The sequence below is a fragment of the Lissotriton vulgaris genome, chromosome 2_2 (genome assembly GCF_964263255.1).
Source record: "Lissotriton vulgaris chromosome 2_2, aLisVul1.2, whole genome shotgun sequence".
NCBI lineage: Eukaryota > Metazoa > Chordata > Amphibia > Caudata > Salamandridae > Lissotriton > Lissotriton vulgaris.
The window spans coordinates 281,991,928-282,017,950 of record NC_141688.1 but is presented as its reverse complement, the minus strand read 5'-3'; positions in this window follow the sequence as shown (position 1 = coordinate 282,017,950).

Below are 26,023 nucleotides of genomic sequence, written 5' to 3'. Positions count from 1 at the left end.
CACATGACACCACATGACATATGATGACACATGACACCACATGACACCATATGACAATACATGAAATCACGTGATGACACATGACATAACATGACACCACATGATGACACATGACAACACATGACACCATATGACCCCACATGACACATGATGACACATGACACCACATGACAATACATGACAATACATGACATCACATGATGACATGACATCACATGACACCACATGACACATGAAAACACAAGACACCACAAGACACATGAAAAAACAAGACACAACATGACACATGAGGACACATGACACCACATGACAACACCACATGACACAACACCACATGACACCACATGATACATGATGACACATGAAGACACATGACACCACATGACACATGATGACACATTACACCACATAACACATGACAACATATGACACAATGTGACACCACATGACACATGATGATACATGACACCACATAAATCCGCATGACACCACATGACACATGACACCACATGACACTACATGACACATGACAACACCTGACACCACATGACACCACATGACACCACTTGACACATGATGCCACATGACACATGATGCCACATGACACCACATGACACTTGACACATGATACCACATGACACCACATGAGGCAATCAGTACTTCATCATATGTACTAATCGCTGTTTTTTTATTGAGAAGACAAAGTGTTTGTTTCAAAATCAAAAAGTAGACTAGGCCAGTGTTTCCCAAACTGGGGGTTGTGACCCACTAGGTGGGTCGAGAAAGTCCAAGCAATAAATAAGGAAGCCATTAAACTCTGTTTTTATCATGTCACAATCACTGCACTTCGAAGACAGAGGTCATATGTCAGGTTGTCTTCCGACAAATTGCTGCTTATTTTTTCAACATGGTGATTGGGGTTTACAAACTCTTCTTAACTTTGCAGTCTGAGAAAGAAAAGTAAAGTGAACTAAGTGACAAACCTGCAGGGGTACAGAGAGTGTGAAATGAAAGGTTGTAGGGTGTCATTTTTTGTAACCCCCAACAAATTGTAAATACCTGTAAATGAACTGTACACATTCAGCAGTTATTATTGCAAAAACCAAGAACATTCAGCTAGATTCATCAAAGTAAAATCGGCTCGCAAAGAACCAGATTCTGAGAATCTGGCCTTTTGCATGTTTTGATAAAGCCAAACCAAAGTTGCTATATAACCGCGAGGATTATAAGGCGCTTAAGAGTATATGGTATGGCATTATCCCGGATCAGCTTAGGGAGTTGTTCCCGACAGCTGCAGACAGGCTTAGGTCATGCCAGAGCTCCATCTCACATAAAACCACGCACTCTGCCTCCAGGATTGATGAGGCCTTCCATAGGAGTGACTCACAGGTTTATATGTGTCCAGATATAGGTTTAGATATAGGTATACTATATCTAAGCAAGGGGTGATTACACCCACTTGCCCCAGCTGAGTGATCAGCCAGTTGTGCCAATTTAAGAACCAGCCAGGGGTGGCAAAAGCTATGCTTCAGCCCCTGGTAGGCCTTGGTGGCACCTATGCCCTGAGCACCTATAGTGCATGGTACAGGGGCTGACAAGGAGTCCATTTCCAATTGTGGTATGTAGCTATAGCACATGTATTATAAATTTAGAGAGAGAACAGCAGGCTGGGGGTCTGATTAGCAGGCCCACAGCCTCAGTAAGTCGAAAACCAGTGAAGCAAAAAGCAAAAATTGGGGTGACCATAGGATAGAAGACCCTACTCTCCTACACAACCCCCCCCCCCGCCCAAACGCAGGGACATTAAACTTAACCTTGACCAGATAAGTCTTCATGTTCTAAGTACCTGGAGAGACCATCTGCATTACCATGGTCAGTCCCTGGGCGGTGCTCCACTGTAAAGTCCATCCCCTGTAGGGAAATGGACCACCTGAGCAGTTTGGGATTTTCACCCTTCATCTGATTTAGCCACAAGAGGGGCTTATGGTCTGTCTGAATTGAATTAGGAAGTGAGTACCAAACAAGTATGGCCTCAACTTCTTCATGGCCCAAACCACAGCAAAGGCCTCCCTCTCAATAGCTGACCAACGTTTCTCCCTGGGGGTCAGCCCTCTGCTAATAAAAGCAATGGGCTGGTCTTGACCATCTTGATTAAGTTGTGAAAGCACAGCTCCCACCCCCAACTCAGAAGCATCTGTCTGTACAATGAACTGTTTGGAGTAGTCAGGACTCTTCAGGATAGGTGCAGAGCACATGGCCTTCTTCAGGTCATCAAATGCCTTTTGACAGCTAACTGTCACTGAACCTTTTTGGGCATCTTCTTGAATGTCAAGTCATTCAAGGGTGTCACAATGGACCCATAGTTCTTAACACATTTTCTGTAATACCCAGTCAGGCCCAAGAAGGCTCTGACTTGTGTCTGGGTAGTTGGAGGAGCCCAGTCCTGTATGGTCTGGATCTTGCTCTCCAGTGGTTGAACCTGACCCCCACTTACTAGGTGGCCCAGGTACACAACCTTGCTCTGCCCTATCTGGCACCTAGTAGCCTTGATAGTCAGGCCTGCCTTTTGCAGGGCCTCCAGAACCTTCTTCAGGTGGATCAGGTGATCCTCCCAGGTGGAGCTAAAGACAGCAATATAATCTAGATATGCTGCACAAAAGTCATCCAACCCAGCAAGGACTTGATTCACCAACCTTTGGAAGGTGGCAGGTGCATTCTTCAAACCAAAGGGCATTACCACAAATTGATAATGTCCACTAGGGGTAGAGAATGCTGTTTTGGCTTTTGACTCTTCAGCTAGCCTGATTTGCCAGTAGCCAGCTGTCAAATCAAATGTGCTCAGAAACTTGGCAGAAGCCAATTTATCAATGAGCTCATCTGCTCTTGGAATGGGATGTGCATCTGTCCTAGTGACAGCATTGAGACCTCTGTAGTCCACACAAAACCTCATTTCTCTCATTCCATCTTGGGTATGAGGTTTTGGCACAAGGACCACTGGGCTAGCCCATGGGCTCTCTGATGGCTCAATCACTCCAAGCTCCACATGACACCACATGACACATGCCACAACATGATACCACATGACACCAATTGACACATGACAACACATGATACCACATGACACCACATGACACATGACAAGACATGATGACACATGACCACATGACACATGATGATACATGACAACACATGACACCACATGACACATGACAATACATGACGACACATGACACCACATGACACAACATGACAGCACATGACAACACATGAAATGTGATGACACATGACAACACATGACACATGACACATGACACCACAGAACACCAATTGACATATGACACCATATGACACTACATGACACCACATGATGACGCATGATACCACATGATGACATGACAACACATGACACCACATGACACATGACGACACATGATAACACATGATGACATATGCCAAATGATAACACATGGTACATGACACCACATGACACCACATGACACATGTAGGCATATGACAACACATGATGACACATGACACTTGATGACACATGGCACACAACACCACATGACACATGACACCACATGATACATGACACCACATGATGACATGACATCACATGACACCATATGACCCCACATGACACGTGACAACACATGACAACACATGACAACATATGATGACACATGGCACATGACACCATATGACACTTGACACCACATGATGACACATGATGACATGCCACATGATGACACATGGCACATGACACTACATGACACCACATGCCACATGATGGCACATGACGAAACATTACACATGACAACTCATGATGACACATGACACATAATGACACATGGCACATGACATATGACACCACATGATGACATATGACACATGATGACAGATGGCACATGACACCACAAGACACCACATAACACCACATGACACATGACACCACGTGACACCACATGACACATGACTCTACATGACACATGACAACACAAGACACCACATGACACATGATGACACATGACAACACATGACACCACATGACCCCATATGACATATGATGACACGTGACACCATATGACAATACATGAAATCACATGATGATACATGACATCACATGACACCACATGATGACACATGACACCACATGATGACACATGACAACACATGACACCATATGACCCCACATGGCAAATGATGACACATGACACCACATGACACCACATGACAATACATGACAATACATGACATCACATGATGACACATGACATTACATGACACATGACGACACATGACAACACATGACACATGATGACACATGGCACAAGACACCACAATACACATGACAACACATGAAACATATGATGACACATGACACATGAGGACACATGGCAACACCATATGACACATGACACCACATGATGACACATGATGACATATGCCACATGATGACACATGGCATATGACCAAGTGTACCCACAAGGGGTTGAGAGGCGCACTCTAGATTAATCCCTGTTTTCACTGTTTAGACAAGGGTGCTGCACTTATGACATGTGTTGGCTACACATGTATCTAACTAATGAAACTCAGAACAGGATGAACCTGCTCAAGTGTGCACTGTTCCTAGTGAACAATCTGTTCACAGTTATTCACTTTCAGTAAATTCCAATATCCAAAACTTAAACTATATATATCACAAACATCACTTTTGTGTGTATTGTTATTTACTTCATTTCTTTTTTTAACACAATTTGAATATGTGACTTGTATTCATAATGATTCTCAGTAGTTCCACATACAATTACAATATATTCCAGATCTCAATATTATTTACAATCAAATACATTATATCATTGAATGGTTTAACATGATTATTTAACTAATGCACCACGGTTAATTGATGGCCCAATGCATTTCGGAACCAAGGTTCCTTCCTCAGGGGCTGTATTCTGTAAATTAAGAAATTAAAATTACTGAACGCATATTACAACCAATGATATTTCCAACTGATGAATTATCTAGGGATCTAACAATGCGTATATATAAACTTCACTGCTGCTACTGATGTATACATAGATATCACCATTGACAGTCTGTCTGTACCTCATACCACAAAGAACATTGACATGTGCACTATTCACAACTGTCCTATGCCTCACTTACATGAACATATAAAGCATTGTTTTACCAGATATTTTCGAACCCATAGTAAACAGTCATTTTACAGCTATGTGCAAAATCAAAATAATGATATGCTGTTTGCTCATTTCACTCTGATTCCCTGCATAATATGCCTATTAATATGTACTGACATTAGCACGGTAAACAAAACCTTTCTTAGTTGTATAACTTAAGACACATTAAGATAGTTAAACATCATACGTGCTTTATTGCTCCATACTTGCTATGGTATTGACGTCGCTCTCAATAGATTACTTACTCTAGTGGAAGCGGTGTGGCTCATTTAGCGATCATAATAACAAGTTCAGTGGACCAACCCTGTTGTCAGTTCCTACTTCTACCATTATAATACGATGAACACAAAACTGTGGTCACTACCATAGTCAGATGGAAAATTTAATCATCAATCACGTGCTAAATGCACTTACTTGATTGCTGTCGTATGTTAATAATATTTCCGCACTGAGGAACATAAAAGCAGGCGTGTATTCAGTTCTCTATGTATACGCGTGCTGAAATGGGACAAATAGATAATCATTTTACCCGCCAAGTATAATATTAAATGTCAATTTTTATACCTGACTGCAAAGTAACTGGCACTTACTCAAATAGACACAGAGTAAAGTGTCAGCCGTATGTATTCCGTAGTCCTGTGGGGGACTGTCTCTCTAATTGATGGTCGACTCGGACTATATCTACACGTGCTGAAATGAGGCAGATAAATGATCGTGTTACTTGCCAAGTATACCTTTATCTATTCATCACTCAACCTAACTCCAGAGTTACGTGGACTTACTCGTGGAAACGCTGAACAAACTGTCAGCCGTGTGTTTTCCTACGTCCTTAAGGGAACCGTCTCTTTGATGGATAATCGACTCTTCCACCTTGGAACGGGTTCGTCTCACATGACGCGCTGAGCGAAAAAATAAATAAACAAATGCCGCTGTGAATGGCTCTTATTGTATTTAAACTGCTGAATATAGTAACGTGTGGCGGCTCCTGCTACTTACTTCGGATCTTTTACGAACGGCGGGTAGAATCCACTAAATGCAATTTTTTTTCGAAGTGACTGGCGTCCTAGTGATTAGCGCGCCAAACTGGTAGACCCATATCTATCATGCCGGCTTGTCATGTGACTTGTGGAATTATGGGATATGTGGATAACTGTGAACAGATTGTTCACTAGGAACAGTGCACACTTGAGCAGGTTCATCCTGTTCTGAGTTTCACATGGCATATGACACCACATGACACCACATGACACATGACACCACATGACATGACGGCACATGAGGAAACATTACACATGATGACACATGACAACACATGATGACACGACACATAATGACACATGGCACATGACACCACATGACATATGACACCACATGACACATGACACAACATGACACCACATGATGACATATGACACATGATGACAGATGGCACATGACATCTACCGCAAAATGACGGATCGCAATAATTTATTGCATCACAACAGCTTTCACAATGATCCTTTAAAAAAAAAAATGTACCTTACTCCCAAATGTTAAGAGTGAAAAGAATTGTGTCATCACCGGTAATGGCAGAAACTAGAATCATGGAGATGGAAACGAGATTCAAAATGAGAGGGTATCCGCAGAAAGTATTGGATAATGCTAAATCCAGATGTGCGCAAAAAGACAGGAAAGATCTTTTGATTCAAGCCACTAAGAAGGAAAACACACGAGTCGTGGTTGTATCAAAATACACAACGAAAAGCAAACCTTTTAAGAGCATTATCATGAGACATTGGCCAATATTGTCTCAAGAGACAGATTTCAACGATATTTTCAAGGAACCACCTTTATTTGCATATCAAAGAGGAATAAATTTGGGCAACATGATTAAACCTAAGACGGAGAACATTAGTGAAACATACCATGGAACATTGCCTTGTCACAATTGCAGTCATTGCAACTGCATAATTAGAGGAAACAGCATCACTCATCCCAGCAAAGGATATAAAATAAAACTACGGGTATCTGCAACATGCGATTCAATGAATGTCGTCTATCTATTGAAATGTCCATGCGGACAAGGATATGTGGGCAAAACAGAGAGGAAGATGAAGATCAGGCTCAATGAGCACAAATCTAACATTCGCAATAGACATATAAAATCGACAGTAGCCAACCACTTTTGTGAAGCTTCACATAACATCAGCCAACTCAGATATACTATCCTGGAAGTGGTAAAAAAACGAGAAGGTGTAGACAACCACAAAACTCTTTTACAAAGAGAAAATTTCTGGATTTTTAAATTGGGAACCTTGAAACCAGTTGGCATGAATGATCGGACTGAATTCAGTTGTTATCTTTGATAACAGTTCATTGACTATACTATTGTATTTGCATGATTTTGATTAATTGCCGAGAATGTTGATCCGTCATTGAACTGTGAGATTATTATTATTATTATTATTTTTACATGAATGATGTTTTTATGTTACTGCATGAATATCAGAAATGTTTTGGCTGACACCTCAAACAGGGCATTGTTTTCACCCTTATGGCTTTATTTAAACTTCCCTAATAGACACATTATGCAGCGTTGTTTGTGGTTCATTTCCCAACTTAACATGGCCGCCTGAAAGAAACCCCTTCGGACTTAGTCCGTTTTTGATATCCGCTAAACTACATAGCGATTTAACACACACGCCCGACCTCGGTCGGGAGATAGCACCTTTTGGGGAATGGCGTTTGGGAACAGGGTTTACCGTGAACAGGTAAGCGAGCGCCAAACCTTGCACTACTGGTTTTGGAACGCGGTTCACTCGCGGTCATTTAGCACTCGTTTAGACTTCTTGGTTAGACGCATAGGGCGCTTTTAACATCTAAGACCAATTTGTTTGATAACCTGTTAAACGTAACGGTTTAGTGATTTTGCTTTAAAAACCCTTCTTTGAATAAATCTTTTAAGCGCCAATGATCTATTTGGTTGACAACCTATTAACATAACGATGTTGTGATGTCGCTTTGAAAATCCTTGTTTGAAGAGATTATGATGCAAGTAAATCTGCAATGTTTAGCGTTTAACTTACCGCTCATATGAGGGAGAAAGGGCTACTAACTGTTGTAAATACCATATGCTTCCAATAAGTTCATTTATATTTGCTTTTTGGATCTTTTAGTTCGAATATGAGGGATTGTGAGCATTATACTATTGATTGCCCAATGAGATATAGAAATTGTATGATTAATGTAGCCTCTGATGAATTCCTAATTGTGATTATTTGATTTGTAGAGCATGTCCCTGACGAAGGCTATGACCTAGCCGAAATGCATTGGACAAACTATCAATGTATTTAGAAGTCTGGATGATTTAATATGAAGAATGAACTTTGAGAAATGAAAAGAAAATAAAGATATTGAAATATCTGGAATCCACTTTTGAAACCTTTTGTGAATATTTACAACCCTTACCATGGGGCTTAGGCTGTGACCAGGGGACGTTACTCAATTAAGGGTCACGCATTTCTATTGATTATCAGTACCCTGAGGGAGGGTACACCCTGGAGCACGCAACAACTTTCTATAAGAAAGAGAAAATTCCAGAGTGCAGGCGTGAAAAAATAACATTAAGATGGCACATGACACCACATGGCACCACATGACACATGACACATGACAACACAAGACACCACATGACACATGACACCACATGACAGTCCATGACATACCATGACACATGACACCACATGACACCAAATGACACCACATTACTCATCACACATGACACATGACACCACATGACACCAATTACGACATGTCACCACATGACACATGATACATGACACCACATGACAAAAGACACCACATGACATGACGACACATGATGAATTATGCCACATGGTGACACATGGCTTATGACACCACATGACACATGATGGCACATGACACCACATTACACATGACAACACATGACAACACATGATGACACATGACACATGAAGACACGTGGCACACGACACATGACACCACATGACACCACATGACTCCACATGACACATGATGACACATTGCACACGACACCATAGGACACATGACGCCACATGACACATGACACCACATGACACCACATGACACCACATGACACAAGACAACACATGAAAACACATGACATTACTTGACAACACATGACATGATACCATATGATACCACATGATACATGATGATACATGACACCACATGACAGGACAGCACATGACACCACATGACATATGATGACACATGACACCACATGACACCATATGACAATACATGAAATCATGTGATGACACATGACATAACATGACACCACATGATGACACATGACAACACATGACACCATATGACCCCACATGACACATGATGACACATGACACCACATGACAATACATGACAATACATGACATCACATGATGACATGACATCACATGACACCACATGACACATGAAAACACAAGACACCACAAGACACATGAAAACACAAGACACAACATGACACATGAGGACACATGACACCACATGACAACACCACATGACACAACACCACATGACACCACATGATACATGATGACACATGAAGACACATGACACCACATGACACATGATGACACATTACACCACATAACACATGACAACATATGACACAATGTGACACCACATGACACATGATGATACATGACACCACATAAATCCGCATGACACCACATGACACATGACACCACATGACACATGACAACACCTGACACCACATGACACCACATGACACCACTTGACACATGATGCCACATGACACATGATGCCACATGACACCACATGACACTTGACACATGATACCACATGACACCACATGAGGCAATCAGTACTTCATCATATGTACTAATCGCTATGTTTTTTTATTGAGAAGACAAAGTGTTTGTTTCAAAATCAAAAAGTAGACTAGGCCAGTGTTTCCCAAACTGGGGGTTGTGACCCACTAGGTGGGTCGAGAAAGTCCAAGCAATTAATAAGGAAGCCATTAAACTCTGTTTTTATCATGTCACAATCACTGCACTTCGAAGACAGAGGTCATATGTCAGGTTGTCTTCCGACAAATTGCTGCTTATTTTTTCAACATGGTGATTGGGGTTTACAAACTCTTCTTAACTTTGCAGTCTGAGAAAGAAAAGTAAAGTGAACTAAGTGACAAACCTGCAGGGGTACAGAGAGTGTGAAATGAAAGGTTGTAGGGTGTCATTTTTTGTAACCCCCAACAAATTGTAAATACCTGTAAATGAACTGTACACATTCAGCAGTTATTATTGCAAAAACCAAGAACATTCAGCTAGATTCATCAAGGTAAAATCGGCTCGCAAAGAACCAGATTCTGAGAATCTGGCCTTTTGCATGTTCTGATAAAGCCAAACCAAAGTTGCTATATAACCGCGAGGATTATAAGGCGCTTAAGAGTATATGGTATGGCATTATCCCGGATCAGCTTAGGGAGTTGTTCCCGACAGCTGCAGACAGGCTTAGGTCATGCCAGAGCTCCATCTCACATAAAACCACGCACTCTGCCTCCAGGATTGATGAGGCCTTCCATAGGAGTGACTCACAGGTTTATATGTGTCCAGATATAGGTTTAGATATAGGTATACTATATCTAAGCAAGGGGTGATTACACCCACTTGCCCCAGCTGAGTGATCAGCCAGTTGTGTCAATTTAAGAACCAGCCAGGGGTGGCAAAAGCTATGCTTCAGCCCCTGGTAGGCCTTGGTGGCACCTATGCCCTGAGCACCTATAGTGCATGGTACAGGGGCTGACAAGGAGTCCATTTCCAATTGTGGTATGTACCTATAGCACATGTATTATAAATTTAGAGAGAGAACAGCAGGCTGGGGGTCTGATTAGCAGGCCCACAGCCTCAGTAAGTCGAAAACCAGTGAAGCAAAAAGCAAAAATTGGGGTGACCATAGGATAGAAGACCCTACTCTCCTACACAACCCCCCCCCCCGCCCAAACGCAGGGACATTAAACTTAACCTTGACCAGATAAGTCTTCATGTTCTAAGTGGAAGTACCTGGAGAGACCATCTGCATTACCATGGTCAGTCCCTGGGCGGTGCTCCACTGTAAAGTCCATCCCCTGTAGGGAAATGGACCACCTGAGCAGTTTGGGATTTTCACCCTTCATCTGATTTAGCCACAAGAGGGGCTTATGGTCTGTCTGAATTGAATTAGGAAGTGAGTACCAAACAAGTATGGCCTCAACTTCTTCATGGCCCAAACCACAGCAAAGGCCTCCCTCTCAATAGCTGACCAACGTTTCTCCCTGGGGGTCAGCCCTCTGCTAATAAAAGCAATGGGCTGGTCTTGACCATCTTGATTAAGTTGTGAAAGCACAGCTCCCACCCCCAACTCAGAAGCATCTGTCTGTACAATGAACTGTTTGGAGTAGTCAGGACTCTTCAGGATAGGTGCAGAGCACATGGCCTTCTTCAGGTCATCAAATGCCTTTTGACAGCTAACTGTCACTGAACCTTTTTGGGCATCTTCTTGAATGTCAAGTCATTCAATGGTGTCACAATGGACCCATAGTTCTTTACACATTTTCTGTAATACCCAGTCAGGCCCAAGAAGGCTCTGACTTGTGTCTGGGTAGTTGGAGGAGCCCAGTCCTGTATGGTCTGGATCTTGCTCTCCAGTGGTTGAACCTGACCCCCACTTACTAGGTGGCCCAGGTACACAACCTTGCTCTGCCCTATCTGGCACTTAGTAGCCTTGATAGTCAGGCCTGCCTTTTGCAGGGCCTCCAGAACCTTCTTCAGGTGGATCAGGTGATCCTCCCAGGTGGAGCTAAAGACAGCAATATAATCTAGATATGCTGCACAAAAGTCATCCAACCCAGCAAGGACTTGATTCACCAACCTTTGGAAGGTGGCAGGTGCATTCTTCAAACCAAAGGGCATTACCACAAATTGATAATGTCCACTAGGGGTAGAGAATGCTGTTTTGGCTTTTGACTCTTCAGCTAGCCTGATTTGCCAGTAGCCAGCTGTCAAATCAAATGTGCTCAGAAACTTGGCAGAAGCCAATTTATCAATGAGCTCATCTGCTCTTGGAATGGGATGTGCATCTGTCCTAGTGACAGCATTGAGACCTCTGTAGTCCACACAAAACCTCATTTCTCTCATTCCATCTTGGGTATGAGGTTTTGGCACAAGGACCACTGGGCTAGCCCATGGGCTCTCTGATGGCTCAATCACTCCAAGCTCCAACATCTTTTGCACCTCAGCCTTTATACAATCCCTGACATGGTCAGGTTGCCTGTAGATCTTATTCTTCACAGGCAGACTGTCACCAGTGTCCACCTCATGGGTGCACCAATTAGTCTGGCTGGGTGTGAGTGAAAACATATGCCTCTGGGCCTGCAGCACCTTTCTGCAGTCCACCTGTTGCTGCTCAGTGAGGCTGCCTGCCAAGGCTACTCCATCAACTGAACCATCATCAGGGTTCTGAGAAAGCAGGTCTGGGAGAGGGTCACTCTCTTCCTCCTGATCCCCATCTGTGGCCATGAGGAGACTCATGTCCTCCCTGTCAACAAATGCTTTCAAACGGTTTACATGGAGCACCCTGTGGGGGCTCCTAGGGGTACCAAAGTCAACCACATAGGTGACTTCTCCCTTTTTCTCAATGATAGGGTAGGGTCCAGTCCATTTGTCCTGGAGTGCTGGAGTTCTGGCCCGAACTAAGGTCCAGAGGTGTCAGGGACAACACCCAAAGACCCCTGAGTTCTACCTGTCTCGGTGCACAAATAAACAGAAACACGGGCTTCTCGATGGTGGCGTCAGAGACCAAAGGTTTATTACTGCAGGGATACAGAAGTCACAGAAACTACACACGGGCAGATTCTAGGAGCCTGTTCGATTTGCACTAAGTGAGTTGCTCCTTAAATACAGATTTTTTAGCTGCAGGCAACATTCTTCACGTGCTAGTACATTGATTTAAGCTTTGTATCCTAAACAATAAATATTTGGCGTCAAACAGGAATTGTCAACAAATTTCTGATGTTCAAACATTACGAATGAGAGGTTCTCACTGTTCGATCATAATCCCATGTCATCTTCTCATTCAAGAGCCGGACCGCCTCATCGTAAATTTCGTTACCTCCCCCTAATAAAGGCCCAGAAGGAAAGGAGCAGAGCCAGGTGTAGAAGATAGAAAAACAGGATAAGAGATGTTTGTGGGTCTTAAATGGGCAAGGCTACCGACTTCGGCCACCTAATCATGATCAGGCCAACGTACACAAGAACCAGTATAGCAGGACTGGCCTCGGGCAGAGGAGGCAGCTTCTGCCGAGTCATGCGGCCACAGCGCTTCTGACTTAAGGTGTACGTGTCATCGACAAGGTGAATCGCCGGCTAAAGCCTACGTTTCCTTTGAGTGTAATGTATTGATCAGAGGTCACTGTATGTCCATTGACTATGTGAGGGCAAGAAAAACAAGATGGATGCCATAATCTAAAATGGATGCCATCTGTGTACCGGAAATGTGCTCATAACAGGAGTACTCTTGCTCGCAGTATAGCGAAAACACTAGGATAGACTATATGGATCATTTGTGGTTCACTGGTACCGAAATTAGGGGTTTACGACGATGTCGAAAACACAGGTTCGAATCGTCACGGAACCTCAGACCCTCCTTTTGCCCTAACATAGGCAATTACTCACTCTATGTCAGAGTCAATCTCGATGTTCATTAGGTCAGTGATATGTTGCTGTAGCATTATTCTATCTCGTACCTTGTCTCCCAACACAGGCGGTTTCCTTAAGCAAGTTGCAGCACAGAGGCTACACAAGGCAGGGCCACACTGAATAATAAGACAGCACGAGAATAGGAACACTAAGACAATACCAATGACCATTAGAACCTTCCATCCCCACGCTGATAATAGAGTCCCGAACCATTCCATTAACAACCAGTTTCCCTTGTCTACATGGATAGAGTCGGAAATCTTGTGTAGCTTTGAGATCGCTTCATACACTGTCGGAGCATTATTGGGAATATAAACACAGCAACTCGATTGGATCATTCTGCATACCCCACCTCGATCTGCAAGTATTACATCAAGAACCATACGGTTCTGTAATGTCATGAGACGATCCGCCTGAAGCTCAGCTGTTAAGTTACTAAGGGCACCAGCAGTTTCTGTAATAGTAGATTCAACTACCCGTGTTAGCTGACGTAGATTTCTACTATTGGCCATAGGCCCCCAGAACGGAAGGAAACCTTTGAAGAAGTCTCCGGCTTCCTGACCAGCGGTGTCTTCCTTGCTGAAAACACCTCTTACTACTCTGGTTTTGTGATAATTTGGGGAAGCAGTGTATGTCGGAGGCAACAGTCGAGCAATATAGCATGAACCTGAAAAGTCAGCAGGTAACCATGTATATGCCCTATCTCGACAGATGAAGTAGGTACCCTTAGCAGTTAGGAAGGCAGGGGAAGAGTTTGACGGATACACGTAAGTTTCAACACAGTCACTCTTCCCCAGCCGAGCTCTTGGATTTCTCCCATTACCTTGCAAGCAGAATTGACCTCGGTGGGGTACGACCCAAACTGGAGTGGAGCTCTTACGCTTGCTTTCACCCAAACTAATGCTATACTCCGTAGCATTCCAGCTCAAATAAACTCGAAGCTCATCTTTAGGGACGAATGGGGAATTATTGACGTCTTTAATCATGTCAGTTATTCCCTTTAACAAGGTTTTGTTAGCGGAGTTATATTTAGTGGAACGTGGAGGACGCGGGGGATAGGTTTCGAGGGCATAGACGAATACAGTCTGGAAGGCCCGACATGATCCATTATAGCTAAAAGGCAAGACCAGGTATGGAATGCCTTTATCCATAGTGTGTGGTATCAAACCGCACACCCAGCAGTCTGTTGTGTTAACTACCAGTTGGTGTTGGTGCAAGAGTTGTACAAAAGTGTTATTTATAAATTCTGAGCGTCGAGCTTGCTCATGTTCAGGAAACGAATGAAAGGAATGAGGAGAATCAATAGTAGGAGAAACAAGAACAGGGGGAGGTACTGTAGTCGTGATCGGTGCTAAAATTAAATGTATACCAAAGACAACTCCACCCACCAATGTTATTAAAATAATCAAAAACGTATTTGCACATTGCATCAGAAAACATTTGTTATGTAGAATTTTGTATAGTCTATTTCTGCGAACATAAATTACATTCTCTCGGTGCAGCTCAGGAAGCTTCATCTTCTACAACCGCTCGCGACCACTGATGATATGTACGTAGTTGAAAATGCCTCTATCAGCCCTGGGAGTTCCCAGAACTAACAGAAGGACCGACCTTGTGTCTGGCCCCCGCAGATTCAACTAGGCACAAAGCCACGACCCTACGGCGACCCAGACGGCAAGGTAATAGAAACAATAGAAATATACAGGGAAATACAAAATATTCAGCAAACTTCCTGACTGGAGGCAATGTAAAGGATCAAGATATGAAAAATAGGCAGTTTCCTGCTTTATTTGTCCTTGGTATGAGAGCGCAGGTTGTATCTCAATTTTCCTGGCGTTGTTTGATCCGGGAATAGTCTGTTTTCATCAGGGGCAACAATGTTCGAATTCGCAGATGACAAATGTTCGTTCGATGCAGTGTTCTGGTCAGTGATCAAAGAAGCAGCTTCAAGAGGAGAACCAGAGTTCGGTGAATCAGTAGTTAGTTCTGCATCACTGAAGGGAACGTATTTCGGGACAGGTTCTGTATCAGAAGTACCAATTCCTTGTCTAACCCAGTTGTCATAAGGGAGTGGTAGGGGTACACGCTTAGTGTGTGAAGCGTGGACCCAATTTTTTCTGCCAGCCACACGTACAGCAGTCCTCGTTGCCAAGATCACTTGGAAGGGGCCCACGAACTTTGGTTGTAGATTCCTGGTCCTTCCAAAATTTCGGATAACGACGTAATCTCCAGGTTTCAGCTGGTGACCTGGACTTTCCGGAGGCTTTGGCAATGCATCGAAAACCTGTTGGTGAATGAGACTCAATTTAGCAGTCAAGTCAAAAAGGTAATCGATTAACATTGGATTTTCTAACTGTTTGAACTCTCGAGGTCTTGGCACTCCCCAGACATTTGCAGGACGACCGAACACAATTTCATATGGGCTAAGCCCTACTCGAGAGTGCACAGTCGCTCTGGTGGATAACAAGGCCAGCGGTAGTGCATCTGGCCAGGACAAACCCGTGGAAGCTTGGATCTTGGCGAGTTTTAGTTTAAGGGTACCATTGTATCCTTCGACTAAACCTGCTGACTGAGGATGGTTTGCACTGTGAAATTTTTGCTTGATCTTCAAACCGGCACACACACTCTGCATAACTTTCCCTATGAACTCACTTCCGTTATCTGACCATACAATCCGAGGCATTCCATATCTTGGGAAATATTCCTTTAGGAGGATTTTAGCAGTGGACAGGGCAGTGTTATCCTTCAGCGGATATGCTTCAATCCATCTCGAGAAAGCACAGACTACCACTAGGACGTATTTAAGGTTATTACATCGGTCCATGTGGATGAAATCCAACTGAATTACTTCAAAGGGGCAAGAAGGAGGAGCAAAATGTCCAGCGGGTGTGGGGGTTCCCTTACCAGGATTATGCATCAGGCAAATCATACAGTTTTTCACCACTCTCTCTGCACACTTACTGATTCCATCATTATTCCAGACTGGGGCCAACATCTTACAAATTCCTTTAGAACTGATGTGCGCTGCTCCGTGCGCCATCGTTACTACCGCAAGCACATACGCATCAGGCAGCATCCAACGCTGGTGTTCCGACAAGTCAATCCAACATCCACTCGAGTCCAATTTACCCATTTTCTCTTTCCATGCAAGCTTTTCCTCTTCCGTCGCTTCTTTCTGAATTTCTTTCACACTTTCCACTGTGTCCTCACACATTCCCGATTCTGCAACCCATCTCGCAGACGTCGCAACATACATTCTACTCATTGTATTCCTAGCTGTCTGTTTAGCTGTTTCATCAGCAAAAGCATTTCCACGACCAACATCATCCGTAACTGCTCGGTGAGCACTGCACTTCACAATCGCAACTTCCATTGGTAAGGTTAGAGATTCCAACAAGTCATTGACTAGCTGACCATGCTGGATTTTAGTCCCATGCGACGTAATAAAACCTCTTTCCTTCCACAGTCGACCAAAACTATGCGCTACGCCGAACGCGTACTGACTATCTGTGAATACATTCACTCTCTTTCCCTCTGCTAAAACACACGCTCTAGTCAATGCAATTAATTCTGCAGCTTGGGCAGAATTCTGACTCACTCGTGCAGTCTCCACAATCGTACTCAAAGTCGTTACTGCATAAGCAGCTGTCACATCACCATTTTCCAATTTAAAACAAGACCCATCAACATATAACGTGCCATCTGGGTCTGATAACGGAGTGTCTTTAAGATCAATCCGTCCTTTTGTCTCCTCCTCGGTTCTAAAACAACAGTCATGTGGTTCAGAATCACTCGACTCCTGGCTAGTCGGCAACAGTGTTGCTGGATTCAATACATTGCATCTTTTAATCTGAATATGACTCGCTAGCAGTGTCAGCTCGTAGCCTGATAATCTAGCACTGGTGAGGTGCTGAGTCTTCGTTCGGTTCATGAGTGTGTCCACGGCATGTGGAACCATGACCACCAGCATATTGTTCATGACCAAACCAGCAGATTGTCGAATGGACACTGCAGCTGCTGCTGTAGCTCTTAAGCAACTTGGCAACGCTCTGGCTACCGGGTCTAATGTTGATGAAAAAAACGCACAAGGACGTTATTTATCACCAAATCGTTGCGTAAAAACACTCAATGCACAACCTTCTCTCTCGTGAACATAGAGTGTAAATGGTTTACTGTAGTCGGGTGTACCCAACACCGGAGCTGAACACAGTGCATTTCGTAACTCAGAGAAACTCTGCTGACATTCGTCAGACCATGGCACCGGACTCGGAACTCCTTTTCCAGTCAAGGCCACCAATGGTTTTGCTAAGAGAGAAAAATTTGGGATCCATTGCCTGCAGTATGAAGTAATTCCTAACAACGTGCGCACTTCTCTCTGTGTGCTAGGAACATTCATCTGCGTAATTGCTTTTATTCTCTCTGGGGTCAACCTTCTTCCCTCCTTTGACAAGAGATGACCTAAGTAGGTCACTTCTTGGCAACAATATTGCAGTTTGGAAGGTGACACGTTGTGATTTAAATCAGACAAATGATGCAGTAGGGAAATTGTAGCTGTTTTGCAAGTTTCCTTGTCATCAGCAGCCACTAGAAGGTCATCCACATACTGCACCAAAGCAGAACCAGAAGGAAGTACAAAAGAATCTAATTGACTTTTTAATGCCTGACTGTAAATGGATGGGCTTTCACAATACCCTTGTGGAGCACGTTTAAACCTGAAGCTTTGACCTCCTAGGGAGAAGCCGAAAATATCTCTGCTTTCCTCGGCTATTGGAATGCTGAAAAAGGCATTTTTCAAGTCGATCACTGAAAACCATGTAGCTGTGGCAGGAATCAGCGTCAACAATGCCGTAATGTCTGGAACCACAGGAGACTGTGGAACTACGATTTTATTAACCTCTCTAAGGTCAATTACAAATCTGTACACTGGAGGTTTTGAAGGATCAGTGCGTTTCAAGATCGGCAAGACAGGACTGTTCCAGACATTTCCTCTAGTTTCTTCTATTACATCTTTCTCAATCAAATCTTGCACTATCAATAAAAGTGCACGCTCGCCTTCACTAGAAATCCTGTATTGTGGGATTCGTGGGAATTTGACATTTGCTTTCAAAGTTATTACATAAGGAGGAATTTCCAAAAGACCTACATCGTTAGGACCAGTCGCCCAAAGAGTATCAGGGAGAGAACGCAGCTCCAGTGGGAGCGCATCCATTGACAAGTACATCGGGGAGATGACTCTCTTACCCAACGTAAGCCGTACTCCTGAAGGAGAACAGTACAGTGTCGCATACAGGCGTTTTAACAGGTCTAAACCAAGCAGATTTTCATTGCAACCGGTCGTCAAAATCAAGGGTGCTTTCAATTGACAAGGCCCAACAGAAATAGACAAAGGACCAGAAACAGGGTTGTAAACAGGGGCACCTGAAAAACCTACTGAAACGTTTGTTAAGCCGGACAAAGGTGCGCCAGGGAGTTTCGCATGCATGATAGAACTTTTTGCTGCACCAGTATCCAACAGAAACGGTTCGACCACACCTGATGTAGCTACTGCGACATAGGGCCCACTCTGATCTACTGGAACTGATACTACTCCCTCTCTTTGTCCATGGCTGTCCTAGTATTCATTTTGTTGAATTTCTTCGCTGACCTCACAGTAGTCTTCAACATGGTACTGTTGAGATCTACCAGGCTGTGTAGATTGTCCGTTTCGCTGATCGAAATAATTAGAAGGATGATCATTCGTTTGCGGAGGCATAGCACCTCGTCCTCGACCTCTAGAACTTTGTATAGAACCACCACGACCTCTCTGAGCTGCCGCAGCATTATTTTGTGCTAGTACTGGACACTCATTCTTATAATGAACTTCCTTTTTGCAGTACGCACACTGATTCCATTGGTACTGCGGTCTTTGGGAACTGTAATCGGTCCTCTGATATGGCCCTTGCTGCGAATTAGTCTGATTCGAGCGAGGTGGATATGCCTGTTGCAAAAGAACTTTCGTTTTTAAATCTTTAGTTTTCTTTTCTGATTTTTCTTTCTCTTCTTTATCCCTATTTTCATAGTACTGGGCAGTTGCAAGTATTTGCGCGGTCGTAGAGACAGCCCACGCACTTTCAGAATCTTTTAATTTATTACTAAGCTCTGGTAACAGATTGTGCACAAATTTATCAACAAATAATCTCTGGCCTCCCTCCGTGCCCATATCCTGACCACTATGATCTACGAAAGTTTCTTCAAATCTAGTGAAAAAGTCGGAGACGCTTTCGTCCTTCTTCTGCCTGCATGCGGACAATTTGTCCCAGTTAACGCGCAATGCTGGCATCAAAGTTTTCATTAAGTCGATTATTCTACCAGGCAAATTAGCAATCAGAGGTTCGGGTTTAGAACCACCAATTTGTTGACCATCTGCCGCTATTATGGCCTGCCAATCACCACCTAGGGCAACTGGATGATTTTCTTTACGAATTTTAGCCCAAATTGGTTGTGGTACTACATTGCCAAATAGCATGTCAATGTCTGCTAAATTCATTACGCAAGCTTCAACCGTCTGGGTCAGCTCTTTGTAATATCCAGCTGGATTTTTACGCGGATCTGGCAAGGCCTGTTTTACTGCTAACACTTCAGCTCGGTTCCACGGAATGTGTATCCACACTCTCTGGAATTGGGCTGGAGCGGCTGCAATACCATGGACCGCATCAGCTTGGATAGCTTCGCGCCATATTGGCGGAACCTCTCTCATAGGGTATTGACGACCTTGTTTCGCGCTACGTTTCTCTAGGTCCCTTGGTGAACGGAGAGAAGGATCAGCCCTATAACTTAGAATCAGTTCCATCGCTTCTTTTACATCCTGACCTACTATCATACCTGCAGCAAATTTTTGCTGAACGTGAATTATCTCATCCGGAACTGATTCAGAATCGTCCTCCTCCCAATCCTCACGCAAAAGGGAGCACATTACATCGAACACATAGCGCTGGGTCGGTTCATTCCATTGCATAAATGTATCTAACACATCTCGTACATCATACCTTCCAACCTTCGAAATCCATCTAAGGGCTGTGGAATCTAATATTCCACGTTCTTCAGTACTAGGGAGCTGACTACGTCGCTGAGTAGATTCAGAGGCAGGGCTCCTAATTAGAGTTTTGTAAAAGGGTGATAGAATATTAGTGACAGATTCAGTGATTCTTCGACGAACAGAAAGCGGAGTCATATTACTTGCAGAAGATTTGAGTAGAGTAGCGGTTGGAACAGATGAAACAGCAAGAGTAGGAGTAGCAGGCAAAGTAGCTAGTGAAGCAACAGGTATAAGCAGAGCAGGCACAGGCAAAGGAGCGGGAAACCCTGGAAGAGGGGGTGCCGGAGGAATATTGTTAATTACAGGAAGTGCAGGAGCTGGATTCAAAGGAACAGGAGCAGGTATACCAGGCTGGACAGCAGCCGGTAACAAGACATTTGGCAAAGGTGGAGCTGTAGCACCCTGTGCATACGGTGGAGGTGATCTCAACAAGTAAGACAACAGGGGATCCTTTTCAGGGTCCTCTACTGACTTAACAGTACTCGATGGCAAGGCAGGATAGCACTTGTCGATCGCCAAATTACGTTCTCTATCAGCTATTTCTATCGCTTTCTCAGTTTTATCAAGTTGCAGCTGCTCAGCAGCCTGAGTTAAGGTCAATTCTTGCTTTTTCTGCTCTTTCTTCAATTTCTTAACCTCTCTTTGTTTAGATTCTTTTCGCCAAAAACGGAAAGAATCAAACACTGCCGGCCGGGCTTTCCTCTTAAACAGTTGTACTTCCAAATTGTCAAGAACTTCGGGTTCAAAACTACCATGTAGTGGCCAACTAAGGACACCATCGTCCTTCGTGTAGCGAACCCACACCTCATTATAAGATATGGGACCCACACCATGCTTACAATATAATTCATAAAGGGGAGTTCCAATCGGAGGAACCAGACATGAGTCCTCCAACCGGGAATCCTTGTTGCAACCAAAACATGAAAACATACAGTTTTTCCGACTTACCATTTTACTAACCGGAACACAAACAGACACAGATGCGCAATCGAACTTAGAACTTAGGCCTACCAAATGAACGAATGTATCGATACCCAAACCAAACCAAAGATTATCGTAACTAGAACAACCAGTGATAATCTACAAAACCAAGTCAAACCAGAGAACTAAAAGGATAAATCCTTAACCAAAAACAACTAGCAACCACTTAATACTCAACTGAGGCACTGAAGACGTCACCAAGGAGAAACCCGTCCACGTTTCGCCGTACTAAGGTCTGCACCTCGGGTCCAAGACAGGCGACGGTCAAGGCAGTGGAAGAGAACGTCGGGCCACTTTTGCGATATATACCGGGATCGATGAAGTGGGGCGCCTCCCTCTGGAATCTTCACACGAAGCTTCTCGACTCTTCAGGCTTTTGGACCGGTACCCACTGACGTCGCTCCACGTTGGGGGCCAATTGGAGTTCTGGACCGAACTAAGGTCCAGAGGTGTCAGGGACAACACCCAAAGACCCCTGAGTTCTACCTGTCTCGGTGCACAAATAAACAGAAACACGGGCTTCTCGATGGTGGCGTCAGAGACCAAAGGTTTATTACTGCAGGGATACAGAAGTCACAGAAACTACACACGGGCAGATTCTAGGAGCCTGTTCGATTTGCACTAAGTGAGTTGCTCCTTAAATACAGATTTTTTAGCTGCAGGCAACATTCTTCACGTGCTAATACATTGATTTAAGCTTTGTATCCTAAACAATAAATATTTGGCGTCAAACAGGAATTGTCAACAAATTTCTGATGTTCAAACATTACGAATGAGAGGTTCTCACTGTTCGATCATAATCCCATGTCATCTTCTCATTCAAGAGCCGGACCGCCTCATCGTAAATTTCGTTACCTCCCCCTAATAAAGGCCCAGAAGGAAAGGAGCAGAGCCAGGTGTAGAAGATAGAAAAACAGGATAAGAGATGTTTGTGGGTCGTAAATGGGCAAGGCTACAGACTTTGGCCACCTAATCACGATCAGGCCAACGTACACAAGAACCAGTATAGCAGGACTGGCCTCGGGCAGAGGAGGCAGCTTCTGCCGAATCATGCGGCCACAGCGCTTCTGACTTAAGGTGTACGTGTCATCGACAAGGTGAATCGCCGGCTAAAGCCTACGTGTCCTTTGAGTGTAATGTATTGATCAGAGGTCACTGTATGTCCATTGACTATGTGAGGGCAAGAAAAACAAGATGGATGCCATAATCTAAAATGGATGCCATCTGTGTACCGGAAATGTGCTCATAACAGGAGTACTCTTGCTTGCAGTATAGCGAAAACACTAGGATAGACTATATGGATCATTTGCGGTTCACTGGTACTGAAATTAGGGGTTTAAGACGATGTCGAAAACACGGGTTCGAATCGTCACGGAACCTCAGTGCTGCTGGGCCCACTGGGTCCAACACCCACACCTTCTGCCCTGGCTGGAACTCAACCAGAACAGCCTTTTGGTCATGCCAAGCTTTCTGTAATTCTTGACTGGCCTCAAGGTTTTTGGATGCTCTCTCCATGTATTCAGCCATCCTGGAGCGGAGACCAAGTACATAGTCCACAATATCTAGCTTAGGCTTTTTGAGAGGTAACTCCCATCCTTCCTTCACCAAACACAATGGACCCCTCACAGGGTGGCCAAACAAAAGTTCAAAAGGGCTGTAGCCAACCCCCTTCTGTGGGACCTCTCTGTAAGCAAAGAGGAATCAGGGTAAAAGGATGTCCCATTTCCACCTAAGCTTCTCTGGTAAACCTTTTATCATTCCCTTTAGGGTCTTGTTGAACCTTTCAACAAGCCCATTGCACTGTGGATGGTAGGGTGTGGTAAACTTATAGTTTACTCCACACTCTTTCCACATTGCTTTTAAGTATCCAGACATAAAGTTGGTACCTCTGTCTGAAAGAACCTCCTTTGGAAAGCCCACTCTTGAGAAAACTGCAATGAGGGCTTTTGCCACCACAGGTGCTGTGGTGGTCCTCAGGGGAATTGCCTCTGGGTACCTGGTGGCGTGATCCACTACCACCAGTATAAATCTGTGCCCAGATGCTGTTTGAGGATCCATGGGACCCACAATATCTATTCCAACTCTTTCAAAGGGTACTCCCACCACAGGTAGTGGTATCAGGGGGGCCTTTGTTGTGCCACCTGACTTACCACTGGCTTGGCAAGTGACACAGGAGCGACAAAACTCCTTGACATTTTCTGACATGTGAGGCCAGTGAAAGTGTGGAACAAGCCTGTCCCCAGTCTTATTCTGGCCTAAGTGTCCTGCAAGGGGAATATCATGGGCCAAGGTGAGAAGGAAACCCCTAAACTTCAAAGGTATAACCAACCTCCTGGTTGTGCCAGGCTTGGGGTCTCTAGCCTCTGAATAAAGGAGTCCTTCATCCCAATAAACTTTATGGGCACCTTGAGCATTCCCTGCAGCCTCAGCAGCAGCTTGCTGTCTGAGGGGTTCAAGTGAAGGGCAATCTAATTGGGCCTGCCCCAGGTCTGCCCTTGAGGGTCCCCCTGTCCCCAGAAAATCAACCTGGTCAGGTTCAAGCTCCTCAGAGACAGTCTCCTCTTGGACTGCAGAATCAGTTTCCTGTGAAACTTGATCCTCAACCTGGGGCAAGTGGGAAGGCACAGCCTTAACCCTCTTGCTCCTTCTCTTGGGTTGTGGTTGGTCTAATGTTTCAAGATCCACCACTGGTTCAGGAAGGCACTTCTTAGCCTGAGACCTTGTCACTGCAAGGACATGAGCTGAAATCCCTAGCATTTCTGCATGAGTCCTGTACTCCACTTCTGACCAAACTGAGCTTTCAAGATCATTGCCTAACAGACAGTCTACTGGGAGGTCTGCACTCACAACAACTTTCTTTAGGCCATCTACCCCTCCCCAGGAGAAGTTCACAACAGCCACACTATGTGAAGTAGTGGAGTTGCTTGCATTGGTCACTAGGTAACTTTCACCTAGTACAATCTGACCAGGGTCCACAAGGTCTGGTGTCACCATAGTGACACTGGCACAAGTGTCCCTGTAGGCCTGAACCAGTTTCTCATTGATTAAGTGAGTCTGCCTATATTTGCCCAGGTTACTGGGGCTCACTGCAGTGGTCAAAGATAAGTCCACATCATATAGGAGAACTGCATGTGTGGGGATTCTGACTAGGCCAGATTCCACCTCAGTGGGGGTGAAGATGGACAAGGGGCTGACGATGAAAGCCCAGATCCTGGGGGTAACCGGTACCTGCTTCGGCCTTTTAAAAATGTTGCGGAAGTTTCTGCCTCTCTTGTCCGAGGAGCACAAGAGGCTGACAGTGCAGGCCCTGATAGGCTCCAGGTTGGATTATGCCAACATTCTTTACCTGGGCCTGCCTGAGTATCTGCTGCAGAGGCTGCAAGTTGTACAGAACGTGGCGGCCAGGGCCATCTTTGGCCTAAGTAGACGTACCAGCGCCTCTGGGTTGTTGGTGACGCTACACTGGCTACCCATCCGCAAACGGATTGCCTTTAAGGCTCTGACTCTGGCCTATAAAGCGCTCCATGCTGTGGGAGCTAAACATCTCCAAAAGAGACTGACCTTTTACCTCCCTACCCGCTCGTTGAGGTCGGAATCCTTACTTTTGGCGGCTGTTCCGCGTGTGAAGAGGGCCCGCCTAGGGGGTCGCTCCTTCAGTCTCCTGGCTCCACAGATGTGGAATTCATTACCGCTCCCTTTGCGGGGGGCGACTACCCTCCTTGATTTTAGAAGAGGTCTCAAAACCTGGCTGTTTTCTCAATAGGTCTGCCAGTAGCTCTGTTTTTTTCTGTTGACTCCTCACCTCTTTTATCTGTGTTCTGTTATTCTGAATTCTGTCCGCCTTACCTAAAGCGCCGGGACACTCTTTTTGAGTAACCGTTGCGCTATACAAAAAGACAAATAACATAACATAACATAACAGTACACAAGGTTAACCCTACTATCCCCTTAGGTTGTGCACTACCACTGCTGACTGTACTAGGGGGTGCAGTTGCTTTAGGAGCTGCAGTGGTAGGAACTGGATT